Source organism: Saimiri boliviensis, chromosome 4 (genome assembly GCF_048565385.1).
Source record: "Saimiri boliviensis isolate mSaiBol1 chromosome 4, mSaiBol1.pri, whole genome shotgun sequence".
Taxonomy (NCBI): domain Eukaryota; kingdom Metazoa; phylum Chordata; class Mammalia; order Primates; family Cebidae; genus Saimiri; species Saimiri boliviensis.
Genome location: NC_133452.1, coordinates 73010884 through 73025711, shown reverse-complemented (window position 1 = coordinate 73025711; position 14828 = coordinate 73010884). Strand labels below are relative to the sequence as shown.

General features: G+C 34.3%; 1 protein-coding gene across 6 annotated transcripts in view; it reads left to right on the top strand.

Moving 5' to 3' along the window:
• Positions 1-14828, top strand: part of FUT9 (fucosyltransferase 9) — a 188515-nt gene that overhangs the window by 85262 nt on the left and 88425 nt on the right. For 3 of the 6 annotated variants that reach the window (XR_012517232.1, XR_012517231.1, XM_074397688.1), the window contains exon 2: positions 8685-9236. The exons of 1 other annotated variant lie outside the window; for it this stretch is intronic. The gene's annotated coding sequence lies outside the window, so the exon portion shown is untranslated. The remainder of the gene's footprint in view (positions 1-8684; positions 9237-14828) is intronic. 2 more of the 6 variants (XM_074397689.1, XM_003922923.3) reach the window with 2 other exon arrangements.

The window sequence follows — 14828 nt, the reverse complement described above, 5'->3', positions numbered from 1 at the left end:
AATGCTCACCCTTGCAAGGAATAAGTTCAGAAGAATGTTGTACTTTTATTTAGGCTATTAAAATCCTGAAATTCAAGTTTTAAAATTATTCAAAAATGAGATAGATCTGTTTTAAAACAAAATGCATTTCTTTGTATGCAGTGAGTCAGAGTCCTGCTTTGTGGTAAATTGACCTATGTTCTGAACAATATAATGTATTTCATTTTTTTAAATAACAGTTTATTTGTAAGCCGTGCACTATTAACACATAGCTCAAACCATTGTACTTAACACAGAAATTGCAGTTAAAATTGGAGTGGACTCTTTTTCTTTCCCAGAACATTCGTTGTTTGAGGAGAATCTAATAAGAAATTCTGATTTTTAAAATTACCTCATCCCAGTATAAGCACATCTTTACAAAATAAAGATTGTATTATTCTAAATTAAATTGCCATGGCATGAAACAGCCATTTAACATTTTTTTGCTAGGAATGGAATGTCTTCTTTGTTGACTACAAAAAAACATAAACATACTATACTAAATTTCATCATTTGATCATTGATTTCCCAAGAGCCTTTGGTCCAAATGAAAAGCTAGGTCTTAAGTTTTCTAATTAAAATATATAGTTATACAATTATTTTTCATGCAGTTAATTTATACTCAAGAGAAGTTTTAATGATTATTTAGATAATGATAAGTTTCTATAGTCTTTTTCTATTCAGTTGTTTTTAACACTCTGGAGTTGATGTGTTATTTTTCATAGCATGATCCCCAAACATCTGCAGCAAATTCCTCTGAAAATTAGGGAAATTGTTAGATACCAAAATTCAGGATCTTACCCATACCTATTATCAGCATCTCTGGAAATATACTTCATATATATGTGTTTCTAATAAGCCATTAGATGACTCTTATGTCCATTAAATTTTAAGAACCCAGCATTAAAGAGAACAAATCAGTGGATCCTAACCTTTCCAACACTAGTGATGTCTAGGCTCTGTAGTACACTGGGAGAACCTGTTCAATGAATGTCAGCTTCTTGTAGAAGAAATCATCCAGGGGTCAGGGAAGAGAGAAAGCCTGAACGCCTCTTACTACCCCTAGAGTTCTGGAGTTCTGGGAGTCTGACTGAAGATAGCAGGCAGCATATATAGAGCTATGTCAATGTCAGTGAGCCCAAGATAAATTGTCACAGACCTTCCTTTCTTCCTTCCTTCCTTCCTTCCTTTTTATTCTTAATGCTTCCTCCAATTTTGTCAGAAGAATGAGGAGGAAGGGTTGTTGGGAGAAGAGCAACAGCATATCAAAACCTGCTTTATCTTATCTTGACCTCATTGAACACTGTTAAAGACATGTGCTTTTAAAAGGAAACATTTCATTTTTTTTTTTTTTTTTTTTTTGAGACAGAGTTTCCCTCTTGTTACCCAGGCTGGAGTGCAATGGCGCGATCTCGGCTCACCACAACCTCTGCCTCCTGGGTTCAGGCAATTCTCCTGCCTCAGCCTCCTGAGTAGCTGGGATTACAGGCACGCACCACCATGCCCAGCTAATTTTTTTTGTATTTTTAGTAGAGACGGGGTTTCACCATGTTGACCAGGACGGTCTCGATCTCTCGACCTCATGATCCACCCGCCTCGGCCTCCCAAAGTGCTGGGATTACAGGCTTGAGCCACCGCGCCCGGCCTCATTTTTTCTTGTTATTGCCATAGACAAAAAATTAATAAGGAAGTAAGAAGTGTCACCAACTGTCTGTTCCTGGCCTACTTCCCCAACCCAGGTTTCAGGAGATATCTCCCTCTTTGTGGCTATGATTGATGATAGATACAAGTGTTATACAATCTTTGTCTGACTTTACCTCTTATCTCCTATCTTCAGATCCTTCTTCTTGGGAGAATCTTAACATGTAGGATGAGGAATTAAAACACCGTCTGAATAAGTATGAAGTGCATTGCAGTCGTTGGGAGCAGCACCTAGAACTCAGCCCAAACTTTATCCTATCCATCAGAAGCTCCTGGGCTATGAACTGGTCTGTCTCTCTCAGGCCTGTTACAAGAAAAATCAGGGCTTATTATTCATTGGTTTAATTATTCCAAGACCCCCTTAAAGCTAGAGAAAAGAAAAGATGGAGTGTGTAAACTTGATTGATTCAACTAAAAAACACAAAGTGTCAAACTGTTTTTAGACATACGTGTCAGTGAAATTTAAAAATAAAAAAAAATCATTATGGTCTAAACCATAATTTAGTAAACTATAGCACATGGTTATATATGTCTGCCTTCACATTACAAAAGCAGAGTGGAGCAGATGCAACATAAACTGTATAATATATGGGCACTTATAGGACATCTTTGACTTTGCCTCCTGGCCTGCAATGCCTAAAATGTTTACCATATGGCTCTCTAGTGTATAACTTCACTAACCTCTGGTCTAAATCAGAACATCATAATTTATTTTCTCCAGTATCTGAAGGTAAAATATTCATCTACTGTATTCCATTAAAAACGTATTCATACATGTCTTAAAACTTGCATATTTTATTTTCATACCACCCAGCTTAAGACAACCATAAATGTCTAGGAACAACAGCCTTAGCCCCAACAATCACAGCAGCACCTATCATAATAGGATTCCATTCCATAAATGTTTTGATTAAATGTCTTTAAAATATGTGTACATTCTGCATTTTATTTATGATATGCCATCTGTTTTAGAATAAATTTTATTTTCTCAAATCTTTGAGTAAAATAGATGCTTCGGGAAGAAGGTACAATGAGGTTTCTAGTACTGCTTAAAGCTCAGGGGAAGAAGCCCAAGAATTTGTCCTGAAGTGTTTCAGTTTTAAAAGAACAAAGCAGCTTTCCATTCCCTGAAGTACATGATGAAAATATTTCTATGGATAAAACATATGTATAAATTTGACAAATCAATTTTAAACATCTATTATAACAAGTACTAATCTCTATTCCAAGCACAAGTGTATTTTAAGTTCTTAAGATATGATGTTTGTCAGTGATCCTCAGTGTCATTAATTCTGTCACCTGCAGCAACTCAGCATGCAGAAGAGACTGCATCATTCAAGGCTAGCTTTTTACAGAAACTCCAGCTCTGTCCAGCTCATGAGGATCCACATCCTATTCACTTTAACCATAAGGTCAAGACAGATCATTCATGCCAGCTAAGTAAGAGAGAAGGAATGAAGAAGAAAACACAATCCTTGAAAGATTTCAGATAATGAAAATAAACAAGAGCTGTAGACGCAAGTACAAATTATACACGTCCCTCGTGGCCACTCTTTTTTTTTTTTTTTCCAGAGATATGGACCTGGGGAGATGACCTTTAAATCATCTAGCCAGAATTTGTTCCACAATAACATGCTTAAGAAATGTTCATTATTTCCCTCCCTTCTTCCCATTCATCCTCACTTGGCTTTGTGCTTTTAGGTCTAGGATTCTTATTCATATTTCTACCTAGTGTAGAGAGCCAACCAACATTTTTTGGACTAGGATGGGGAAAATTTTCTTTTCCACTTATACTTATGAAAAAGAAATCCTTTAGAACCAAATTGTCCCATGTTGTAGGCAAGAGGCAGACACGTCACACCAAGAATGGGACTCGAATCAATCTGTCTGGGTTCCAGTCCAGCTGTACCACTTACAAGCTGAATTATCTAGGACAAATTGCTTAACTTCTCTGTGCTTCATGTAATTCATCTCCAAAGCAGGAATTGTGCTACCTTGTAAGTGTGTTGAGAGGACCGAATGAGAACATATATGTATAGAACCCTTAAAATTGTGCCTATACATAGTGAACACTCTTTTGTCACTGGATGTTATCATTATTAGCGCTGATGAGTATCAAGCTCTCAGCATGAGCCAGGGGCCCTCCAGCTCACCTCTGCCTTGTGCATATCCTCCATGACACTCTCTGTTACTCTGTTCCACTGAGACCAAATTACTTTTAAGTTCCAAATAATATTATTCGTGTTCTGCTTACCTTTGCTCATGCTGGACTGCTTTGTCATTATTCAACATTCACTTTGCATAACCTATTTTATATTAAGCTTCCACCTTGTAAAATAGAATGCCACAGCATGTGTACCCCAAGCCAGACATGTTGTACACACGTAGTTCATTTCTCTTCCTCCCCTTCCACTTCTAGGCTGTGAAGATTTCAAGGGCAGAGAGAGTGTGTTAGGAACCCCATGGCCATAACCCCTAGCAATTCTCTGTTATATAGAAGACATTTAGAAAATGTATGTTGGATTAAAAAAAAGCTTAAAGACCCAGTCATAAAATTTTGAAGTCATAAAATTCTACTTAAAGCACAGCCACAGGATTTGGCCCATGACCTCTCTTGGCAGCAAGTCTCACTTAGTACTCAGTACCATAAACAGCACATAGTGCTTTCATTATTTTTTCAAAATTCAATTGTCTTTTAATCTCATCTGGTCAACTGAATTAAGAAATTTGCTTCTATTAATGGAATTCAGTTTCCAGTATATCTGAGGTGTTTCTAACAACATCATTCAGAGTTCTCTGAAGCTTGTTTTTTAAAATAAATAATGCTCTATTTGACCATTGCATTGTTCTTATATGTTTATAGATCATGTAGTATTTTTCTTAATCATTTGCACTATCTTTAATTCAATAGCAATGGAAAACAATTATGTAAAACTAGTGTGTCTCCATATTTTTCACCTTTGGTGAATTTTTCTCCAATTTACTGAAATATCTTGCATAAATATCTAATTTTTATTATTTGAACTGACCCTTCTCTAAAAAAAATTACTCAACAGTGACTCAAAAACAACAGCTCAATGATGCATTTGTGTTTGTGAAATGGTAATACTAAGGAATTGAATGTAATACTTTATTCAAATATATCAAATGTATTCCAAATCCAAACACTTATTTCCACCAGACTTAACAACCACTATTGTCTCTCAATTCAGGGACAGCAATAGCCTTTGAACTGGCTACTGCTTTCAGACTTGCCCCTCTATTATCACCAGGATAGGTGAAGCGATCATTTAAAATTGTATTCAGATCATGCCAGTCCCCAGCCGAAATCCTCTTGTATCCATTGTACTAATAAGTCTAAACTCTTTACAATGGCCTTTGAGGCCCATCATGACCTGCTGCTGCTTGGCGGTCTTACCCTTCCCCTCACTCCCACCACATCCATAGTGCTCTGGGTCACTACCGCTGCAGGTATACTGGGATCATTTTCTTTTTTGTTTGAACATGCAGTGCTTGTTCCTGTTCTGGGTCTTTGCACTTTGTGTCTACTCCCCTTGTAATGCTAGATCTTGAACATAAGGCTGAGTCACTGTCTTCAGCTCAAACATGACCTCCTTCATGAAACCTTCCTTTTATGGCTCCTTCTCTTCAGTGGGCCTTTATAGTCCCATTCAGCTGCTGACATCTCTCACAGTCAGTTCTTTCTCAGCTCTGTCTCTTCTAATGGCCTTGCTAATTCAGCCTGCCCTTGATCTTGGTGCTCCGATTCCTCACAGTCTCTAATACGTTTCTCTTCCAACACCTGGTTAAAGCTGCGAGCCTCATAAACCTTTTGGGCTAAGCCATTTTGCTCTTAGAAGGCCCATGTATTCCCCTCAACTCATTTTCCATGTTGCATGATAGCCAAGGGAAAGTGAGTCTGTCATGCCACAGGGCCTTCTTGACTACTCCTTGGGAACCACATGTTGGCTTGGGATTACTCAGCACGGTAATGTCCTCCAAAACTTGAAGGCAAAAACCCTGAGCCTCTCCTCAACTTAATTTTAAGAATTTCTGAAGCTGCACTCCCTAGAGGATTGACATTGAAAAGCCAGAAAGGAAAAACAAGAGCTGTGGCAGCCACTTTTCTCTACCACTGTGCTCTTTCTCTCCACCTCTTCTGGCATTCCTCAAAAGAATGCCTGAGGGCTTTTTTCCTACTTTACTTTTTTAAGGGTCTCATTCTGTTGTCAAGGTTGGAGTGCAATGGCATGATCATCTGTAACCTCAAATGCCTGGGCTCAAGCAATCTTCCCACCTCAACTTCCTGAGTAGCTGGAACTACAGATGTGCACAAACGTGTCTGCCTATTTTTTATTTTATTTTATTTTATTTTTGTAGAAATAGAGTCTCATTATGTTATCCAAGCTGGTCTCAAACTCCTGGCTTTAAGAGGCCCTCCTGCCTGGACTTCTTAAAGTACTTGATTATTGGCATCAGCTACGGTGCTTGGTCTGCTCCTACATGATTTGAAACTCCTTTATATAAAATTCCATGCAAACCCAGGCATTTATGTTTGTTGACAAACATCAAGATGAAAAGTGAAAACACTTGGTGATTCATCTTAATGTTTCATCTTTAAGTTACTGAGCATCTGGGTCTTGGCAAAACATCCAAATAATAGACTAACCCATCAAGCCTGGTCTTGATATGGAACAAGAAACTGAAGGACTTTCTAAAGAATGATGTTAAACGATGTTTTTAAAATAATGCTTTAAGTAACAGAAATGGAGTTTCTTTTTTCCACCTCCACCCCATGGCAGGCAGATGCCTTACCACTGTAGGAAGAAAGACATGTAGAAAAGCAAAAGAGAAAAATGTGCTATCATTATTTGACTGGCTTAGACACAAATAAAGGAAATGGAGAAAATGATTTTCTTCCTACACATAATAGAAAAAGGGAGATAGATATAACAAAAATTAAGTTCAAATAAAACATTAGCAACAAAAATAATCACAAGAGTAGCTCAATTATGTAAGTGTAATTTATTCAGCATGCTGAGCCATTAAATTACAGCCATGATTTGGGGAATACACATAAACACAACACCGACACACACACAGATACACACACACACACACACACACACACACACACACACACACACAAACCTGAGTTACCAAATAGATAAAAGAACTCAAGCCACTTCCTGGCCCTCATTATTTGCTCTCATTCTAGAAAGAACTCTAAAGGCTTGATTTTTCTGACTTTTCAGCCATGGTCTTTTAGAAAGCATCAAATCAGATGTTGGATAGTAAAAACAAAAACAAAAAAAGAAAACACTGGTACAGTGAAAGCAAATGTTGAGAAAGAAAATAGTTATATGTATATATAAAACAGATATTTGAGAGCCAGTTCATATAGATGTCTATGCCTCTTCTCTAGTTTTTATTAAGTGATTGAGTATTTTGATCTTTTATGTGAAGAATTACAACCAATACACTGCATACTTTATATACAAAACTTGTCTTTGTGGTTTTACTTGTTTAACAATCCTAAGACAGCTATACACAGTTTCAACAAAGAAATTAATTTACTCTATAAAGCATTCTGTGTGTGTGTGTGTGTGTGGTTTTTTGGTTTTTTGGTTTTTTGTTTGTTTGTTTGTTTGTTTTTCTATTGGGAGCTCTAATAGTATTGAAGGTAGATAGATAGGCAGAATCGTCCAATATCCAGGAAGGCATGTGCAAGTGAAGATTGTAATAGGAAAGATTAGATACTTTGAAGTTAGATTTGTATTTGATCCACAGCTACAATACCTTCCAGCTTCTTAATATGTACCAGTTGTCTGAGTTATCAGAACCTTGTAAAATAAGAAAATTAAAACCTACCTTACAATAGTGCTTTGATAATTGCATGACAATCATACACACTCACAAAAACACTAAGCAAATGTTACAAAATATAGACAAAGTTTATTTACGATGTGTTACATATTTGAAAAAAGAACAATTAGGTGATATTTGACTTTTTAAAGGCAAGACAGATCCATTCCTTCATATTTGTATTATCTTTAAATGTGTTTAAATCCATTATCAAACTATAAGGGGGATAAGGTACTAAATTCAGTGGAAAATTATTTTTCTTTCAAGCATAATCCAAGGCTATGTAGAAATACACACAAAGAAATCAGACTGAATTTTGTTTTAAAGTCTACTTCTTTAGGAAAGAAAAAATAATCCAAGTGTTAGATGGACATAAAATCAGAACAAAATGTGTTTATGTGTGTGTAAGCATGTGCACATTGGTGTATGTAATGAGTACAGGATACCTAACAAGTATTTTTGGTTAGTGCTAAGTGTAAGAAGTCCCTTGGATCTGTTCTATAGCAAAAATGCACTTTTTTGACAAGGAATAAGTTTATATAGCATATTTGTGGGGGCATTAGCTTAAAAAGGAAACTGAATCTGCCCTTTATAATATTTTGAATTATTTCATAGTTTAAAAATATGTGTTCTTGATTGGGGTAAGTGAATGACAGTAGGTCAGTTTCCCAGTTTGTAATAAATCTAATCCTTATTCATTAAGGAGCACTTAATTCAATACAATTTGAAAGCACTTACTTCTGTTTATACCAATCAAGTCTGATGGCTGACACACATCAGCATGAAAATGAAAGATGTTTAGACAAATAATCGAATTATTTGATCTTTATTTTGCTATGCATTCACATAGTTGTAAACATCCAGATCATTTAGCAACGTGTGTTTGTTTGTTTGTTTGTTTGTGCCATGAGCACAATTTATTCTGTAAAGGGAAACTTGAAATATATTTAATTATCAAGATATCTTATACTCACTTTCTCAGAGTTTCAACTATAACCTATAGCATTCATTCTTTTTAATGATATTTCCCTTATTATATATTGTAACCATTTAAGCTATTCAATAACTTTTTTTTTTTTTTTTTTTTTTTTTTGAGACAGAGTCTTGTTCTGTCACCAAGGCTGGAGTACAGTGGTGTGATCTTGGCTTACTGCAACCTCCATCTCCTAGGTTCAAGTAAGTCTCCTGCCTCAACCTCCCCAGTAGCTGGGATTATAGATGCCTGCCACTATGCCCAGCTAATTTTTGTATTTTTAGTAAAGATGGGGTTTCACCATGTTGTCCAGTCTGGTCTTGAACTCCTGACTTCAAGTGATCCACCCGCCGTGGTATCACAAAGTGCTGGAATTACAGGTGGGAGCCACTGTACCCGGCCTTCAATAACATTTTTTTAAAGTTCAATAGAAATCACAAATTGATATCAGCAAAGAACACAATAATACAGAAAGATTTATGTTTTTATCGTGCATTATTTCTTTTGGATTTCTCTTGGTTCTCTAGCTACATATATAGTACACCTAGTGTGCTTAACTAACATACTTCTTTGTTTCTGTTTCTCATCAGGTTTAGAATGTAGTAATTCAAGGATTTGATAATACAGTGAAGTAGTTTAACAACTGTCTATGTGCTTCCCATGATATGTTCTCTATATTGTAAGTATATATTTACTTTCTCAATCTAGCTTGATTGTGGGAGAAATATGTTCAATTAGAACTTATATATGATTTATGTTGTTTCAGAAAATTTTGAACTAGAACTCATCCAAGGTACAGAATAATTTCAGAAGGTTAGGTTCTATGAGGAAATCGTCTATAAACTTAGTTTTAACATTCTATCAAGGTTAAAATTTAAAATAATTTTCTGTCACGGGAGATTAATATATTCATCTGTTTGGTTATATTTTAAAATAAGTCTTATAGTTAATAATCTTAAATTTTCTGTACTCTTGTTTTCTAGAAAAAACAAATAAATGTTAGACATGGAAAATTTTATGTTCTTAACATGTCTTTTTAAAAATTCAATTTGCAATCTAATTTTAAATTGATGTCAATTTTTTTATATTAGCTATCTTCTGAAAATGGGTTTTAATTTTGGGTAGATAATGTCTATACCACTAAATCATTCTTATATAAGAATATAAGAATATATTGAGTATATGTATAATATCTATGTAATTTATTTAATAAGTAAAATTTAAAAAAGAAGAAAAGTAGTCTTTGCACAGATGTGAACCTCTTACTGTTCATTTCACATTATTGAAAAATAAGACAGTAGGTAAAATCCTTGGAAACTGTGCTTTGTTTTTGAGTTAAAAAAAAAAAAAAAGATACTGAGGCCAATGAATTAATTTAAATTTGCAAAAAAAAAAAAAAAAAAAGAAATACTGCAAAGCATTAGTTCTACTCGTGTCAATGAGAAGGAAAGAATATAGCCCAATCCCTTTTCCTTAGATGAAAGCAAGCTATGAACTGAAGCCCATCAGGAATCAGTAGTGTCCCTACAATTTACAGCACGTTAGGGCATCAGGAGGTGCTGTTTCTTAACACTGAATACTGTCAGACCTAGACTCCTAGATTCCCATTTCAAGCCTTACTCTCCATTCTCTTCAGCTCTTGTTTTGCTGAAACTCCTGTCTGAGGATATAAAGCTGCCAGAGAATTGGAAGAGATGGTGGATAGGTTATTGACATTCCTATTTCAGAACTCTGAGTGCATTATGACACAAAATATGATTTAATACATATTATTATATTCTATAGCAGTGCTATCTAATAAAAATATAATGTGAACTGCACATGTTATTTACATTTTTCTTTTGGCCACATTTTTTAAAAAGTAAAAAGAAGCAGGTGAAATGAGTCTTAATGATATATTTGATTTATTTCACCCTGTACATTCCAAATATAGTTATTTTAACATATGATTAATGTAAAAAATTGAATAAGACAATTTGCATCCTTTTTTCACACTAAGTCTTTGAAATCTGTTGTGTACTTATAACACATCTCAATTCAGATACCAAAGTTTTTTTGAATATACTTGATCTATATTTAGACTTCATAAAATTTACAGTTGAAAAAGTAGATTCACAAACCCAAATTTTCCTACAAATATTTAAAAGTTTTCCAATAACTAAATCAAGTGTCAGCTTTTAAATTTAAATTAATGATCCTCTTCTGAACTAGCTTTATTTCAAGTGCTCAGTTGTCTCATGCGGCTAGTAGCTGTCATACTGGAAACTCTGCTCCAGGGAACTGTTGATACCATGTGTCAGTTCTGCTACCTAATGAATTTTGAAGATCAACCTCAGAAACATCAAAGGAGCTATGACTTTAAAAGTTCAATGAAAAAAAAAAAAATCAAATCCTAAACTTCTTACTTAAAATGAAGTTTTTTAGAACCCTATGTTTACAATAAATTTTAGAGAAGAAAATGTACCAGATGCATACTTCTAAGCTGTAATACATACTGGAATTTGGGGGCTTTTTGTTTGCTTTCATATACTTGCTTTGTTGTAACTAAAGTAATTTGCTGGTCACAGCCCTCCTCATTACAATGAGTAAATCAATAGAAAAAAAAAATCTAACATTTTAAAAAACTTGTTTCATCACAACATTCTTAAAAGGATGAAAATATGGGGACTAGATTTGTAAATCACACATATGATAAGAAGTTTGTTTTCATAATATATAAAATAACTCTTAAAATTTAATAAGAAAGTAAATCCAATTTTCCTGGTAAAATATCTGAGCTTTACCAAAGAAGATGTGTGGATGACTAATAAGAATATGAGGAGATGTTCACTATGGAGATACAAATGAAAACCACAATAAGGTACCAGAACATATGCGTTAAAATGGAAAAATAAATTAAAAATCTAACAATATCAAATATTGGTAAGCATGCCAAGCCACAGGGACACTCATTCATTACTTTCATTGCTGTTGGCAATTCAAAATGGTACAGCCACTTTGAAAAAGTGTGTGCAAGTTTCCTATGAAGATAAATGCTTACTTAATACATGATCCAGTGATCCCATTCCTAGGTATTTACCCAAGTGAATTGAAAAACATTTTTTGACACAAAAAAAACAATATGGGAATATTTACAGAAACTTTGTCATCAATTGCCAAAATGTGGAAATAACCAATATGTTGTCTTCAGCTGGTAAATGAATGAACAGACTGTGGTAGATCTATAAAAGGGAATACTATTCAAACAATTTTTAAAAAGAATTATTGATTCATGCACATCATGGATAAATGTTTTAGTGTATCTTGCTAAGTGAAAGAAGGTGGGCCCAAATGACTACATATTTAAGATATATAATTTAACATATCTTAAATTCTGGAAAAGACAGAGATGGGAAACAGATCAATGGTTGCCCAAGTTAGAGATACAGGAGGGTGGACTACAAAATCATTGATTACCTGGGTACATTTTAATGGTGATGTAATTGTCCGTGGTGCTGGACAAATTACCGTGCTCATCAAAACCAATAGAACTGTACAACACAGTGAATAAATTCTGCAGCACGCAAATTAAAAAAATATATATATAAGAAAATAAACAGAAAGCATTATCCCAAAATGGGGTGGAAACTCTGACAAGTGAATCTAGCCACATTACAAATGTAATATATAAGCTTACTGAAGGTGATGCAGTCAAAAGATCCAGCTTATATTTTGGAAAACAGTATTTTGAATGGACAAAACCTGCAAAGAATGAGGCTAACTATAAAAATAACTGTACATAGACATTGTACTTTAGTTGATATTTTTTCACAGAAATGCAGGTTAGCAAGTATGAAACTGCTTTGCATGTATATTAGAGTAGAATGCATAAGTAAATAAATTATTGATATTGGGAGGTAGATTTCATATTGCTAGAGAAAGAAATTATAATCAGCAAGGAAAGATAGCTAAAATTAATCCTGTATTGCTAGATTAGAGATGTAGATATTAATTTGTAAACGCAGTTTTATTTTAAAGTACATAGATGCAGAAATGGTTCTACATACCTAACATTTATTAGCTCTATTTACTGAAAACTTTTAGAAGCAGTGACACCACATTAGCAATGAACATGCCCCAAGCCCAAATTTTAGTTTCATGCTCAGTATTTAGAGGTTTCTATATATACATCATAATGTTTCAATTGTAGAGTGAAGATGGAAAGTAGAGAATTAAAATAGTGTTCTTTATTTATACAAAAGAAAAGTCTTTAGAGTTTAAGTGACTTTCCTGGAATCAGCAGCTTGTAAAGAATTGAGCATCTACATAGAACACATCTTACTTCATTCTGAATCTTAAATTTTGTACCACATCAAGAAGTCTACACAATATGGAAATATTCTTATTTGTGAAATTCTTTCTTTTTAATGTCCAGAAATAATGAAGCACTTTAATTTAAATGAAATGCTTGCAAATTTTATATCATTATATTATTCACATTTATAGTCAAAATTTCTTACCTGAAATGTCTGTTTCCTGTTGAGTTTCAAAGTCCCATCTAGAGACCAGCCGGGGGCAGTGACTCACTCCTGTAATCCCAGCATATTGGGAGGCTGAGGAGGGCAGATCACTTGAGTTCAGGAGTTCGAGATCAGCCTGGTTAACACAATGAAATCCCATCTCTGGTAAAAATCCTAAAACCAGCTGGTGTGGTGATGCATGCTTGTAGTACCAGCTACTTGGGAGGCTGAGGCAGGAGAATGTCTTGAAACTGGAAAATAGAAGTTGAAGTGAGCCAGGAAAAAAAGAAAGAAAGAAAGAAAGAAATTTCTACTAGATTGGGAAATAAGTCATTATTGCTAATTTGTTTCTGCTATATTATACAAACATATACTTTCACTTTAAGGAAATCCTATGCAAGAACAAAAACATTACAAAATACAGTCATGCATGCATGACATTGCAGACAAAAACATTGCAGACATTGCAGACCACATATACTGCAGTGGTCCCATAAGATTATAACAGAGCTGAAAAGTTCTTACCTCCTAGTAACATTGTAGCCATCAGAACTTAGTAGCACATACCTCACATGTTTGTGATGATGCTGGTGTAAACAAACCCTATTGCATTTCCAGCTGTATAAAAGTATAGCGCATACTGCAAAATTACCTAAGGTACCTAACAATGATAATACATGATTATGTTATCAGTTATGTGTTTATTGTATTTGTATCATTAGTTAGAGTGTACTTCTATTTATTTTTAAAAAAAAAACTTAATTATTAAACAGCTCAGGCAAGTCTTTCAGGAGGTATTCCAGAAGAAGGGCTTATTATCATAGGTGATGACAGCTCCATGCGTGTTAATGCCCCTGAAGACCTTCCAGTAAGACAACATACGGAAGTGGAAAACAGTCATATTGGTGATCTTCACCCTGTGTAGACCTAGGCTAATGTTGGGTTTGCATCTTAGGTTTTACAAATTTAAAAAGCAGAATAAAAAAAATTAAGAATAGGAAAAAAGCTTATAGAAAAGGATTAAAAAAGAAATTATTTTGTACAGCTATATAATGTGTTTGTGTTTTAAACTGTGTTATTACAAAAAATCCAAAAAGGTAAAAATGTTTTTGAAGTCTGTAAAGTAAAAAAAAGTTACAGTAAGTTAGGGTTACATTATTGAAGACAGAATAATCTTTTTATAGATTTAATATAGATTTGTACAGTGTTTATAAAGTCTACAGTAGTGTATAGTAATGTCCTAAGCTTAAGCATTCACTCACCACTCACTACTGTCACCCAGTACAACTTCCAGTCCTGCAAGCTCCATTCGTGATAAGTGCTTTATGCAGGTGTACCATTTTTCATTTTTTATACTGTATTTTTACTGTACCTTTTCTATATTTAGATATACAAATATCATTGTGTTAAAATTTCCTACAGTATTCAGCGTAGTAACATGTTATAGGTTTGTAGCCTAGAAGCAATAGCCTAAGTGTGCAGCAGGCAATACCATGTAGGTTTGTGTAAGTATACTCTCTGATGTTTGCACAACAACGAAATCACCTAACATCACATTTCTCGGAACATATCTCCATCTTTAAGTCACATATGATTGTACATAAAGTGCTTTTTACTTTTTTTACTATGAAATAATTATATCTCACAAAATGTTCATTATGTATTTTCTTAGATAACAATCCTCCCTGCCGCAATGTTGTTAGATTTATACATAGTATCTCAGAGGAAATAAAGTCATTTGATAAAACCAAGCTAACCTGTGATCCTTTCTT